Consider the following 2,500-nt stretch of genomic DNA (forward strand, 5'->3'; position numbering starts at 1 on the left):
TGAGAGTGTGTGTGTGCGTGTGTGTGTGTGTGTGTGTGTGTGTGTGTGTGTGTGTGTGTGTGTGTGTGTTTGTGTTTGTTTGTGTGTGTGTGTGTGTTCCTTGTTTGTTCACGTACCCTTATGATCTATGTTGAGTACCATGCCCTCTAACTATTAATTTACAATAGTCGTGGTTGTTACGATGGTAAATAACAGATAGATCAAAACAATAGATGAATAGATAGATTGTAACGGTTGCTACTGAATTTCATAAAAAAACTATACTTTAGGTTAATAGACAAAGCAACATCTCTGGACTCCATGTACGTATTGGTGTGTGTGTAAGGTATCAGAAAATAAATGTAAATATAGGAAGTGTCGATTTACACATAAAAGCAGTGATGGCGTGGGTATTAACGGTATCCAAGATAAATAACGGATTCAACTAGGAGGTTTAACCTGTCAGATAAGGGTGGGATTGTCTAGCTACTTCTCAGACAGGATTTGAGAGAGTAGTATGCTATACAATTGAATAATAGAGACAGAGAGTTTGATTTTTAATTATAACACACACGCGTGCACATACAAACACACACACACACACACACACACACACACACACACACACACACACACACAGACAAACAACTTTTTTTTTACCTATTTATTAATTTATTGATTTATCTATTAACTTATTTTATTAATTCATATACATACATACAAAAAAAAAAAAAATTCACACGAACTCAGAACCTTCACAAAAGCACTGTGAAAATAACTATGAAAGAAAACCACGTGTTTCGATAGTAAAAGAAGCATCAAATATTTTTTTAAGTAATTATCTTTAATTATTTTGCACGACCAGATATGCTTTCTTAATTCTCCAAGCGATAAAGTTAATAAAATAAGGACGATTTCATAGATGAGTATATATTCAGGTAAAATGAGCAGCGAATGTCGAGGATAAAATATATTGATTGATTATAAGTGTAGATATTTTTTCCTTGTGTTTCGTGAGGAATTTTATACCACTCCCCCCCCCTTCTCTCTCTCTCTCTCTTTCTTTCTATCTATCTCTATCTCTCTTTCTCTTTATCTATCTCGCTCTCTCTGTCTTTCAACTCTTTCGTTCTTCTCTTTCACTCTTTTTCTCATTTTCTCTATTTTTCCATCTCTCGTTCTTCTCTTTCTTTCATTCTCTCTCTCTCTTATCTACCTTTTTCTATGTCTGTCTGTCTCCCTCACTCTATCTACTTGTGTGTCTCTCTTGCGTCTTCTTTTTCTTGTGTGTGTGTGTGTGTGTTGCAGTGGTAACGTGTTGGTTTTGCAATGTTGCTGACCTGCGTTCGACCCTGCGTGTGAACAAGGTCGTGAAGGTTGGTGGAATGAGAGGGAGCGGAGGCGGAGGATAACCTCCTTGTCCTGTGACCGGTCCTGTTCTCCTGTCTGCTCGGTGTCTGGTCTCTCTGGTCTGCTTCCGCCACTCTCCTGACGAGACGTCCTTATATTCTGCGACTGCTGTCTTGCTGGCGGGTGCCTGTTACTATACTCTTTGGGTGTCCGTTCTTCGAGTCGTAACAAAGGTTGAGTTCACTGGAATTGTTCGAGGGGGACAAAGTACTGGGCAAGTAAGGTACGAAGCCAGGAAGCAAGGCAGCTGCTAGGCCTAGGTGCAAGGCGACAACCATCTGATTTGAGCATATTGTTGACACTGCGCGCTACCAGTGGATGGTAACGCCGGCCTTTCCTTGTACACAGGGGGAGATTTAGAGGCAAAATAATACAGTATGTCACAACAAACAATATCCATTGTAACAAATGAAATTGAAGTCTATGTGTGTGTGTGTGTACGTGGATGTGTGTGCGTGTGTGTGTGTGTACGTGGATGTGTGTGCGTGTGTGTGTGTGTACGTGGATGTGTGTGCGTGTGTGTGTGCGTGCGTGGATGTGTGTGCGTGTGTGTGTCTGTATGTATATGGTTTATATTTCAGTCTTCAGAATCTGCCAACATGAGTTTAAGTCATTTATTAATCTGATATATAGTGAGCGTGACAGACAACGAAGAATACTCTTAAGAGCGCGTCCATACCAGTTGCATGCTGCTTGGAGACAAATTGGAAACATTGTCGGGGACACAACAGGAGACATTCGGCAACAAATCTCCTGAAATATATGGGGTCATACCTGTTACAATATTGAGAGACGTCGGCAATAAGAGTCGATTTGGCGAAACTGTCTACACCATGTTGGTCTGTTGACATCACCTCGGCCACACCAGGACTGCTAACAGGGGAAAGGCTAGCTCAGTAGCAACCCGAGGAGGTGTCATGGCGTCTGATTCTATTTTTGTGGAGAAAATACACACGGGGTTTATTTTGATGACGTCGCAAAAGTTACGGATGCTTTGTGAATATGGTCGATCATTTTGGTCTCTTCAATTTCCAAAAAGGATGGAAAATAATGATTTTAATGGTTATATTTTCACTGAACAATCATCAAAACAGACGCCATGACCTCCTCG

The sequence above is a fragment of the Penaeus vannamei genome, chromosome 20, assembly GCF_042767895.1.
Source record: "Penaeus vannamei isolate JL-2024 chromosome 20, ASM4276789v1, whole genome shotgun sequence".
Taxonomy (NCBI): domain Eukaryota; kingdom Metazoa; phylum Arthropoda; class Malacostraca; order Decapoda; family Penaeidae; genus Penaeus; species Penaeus vannamei.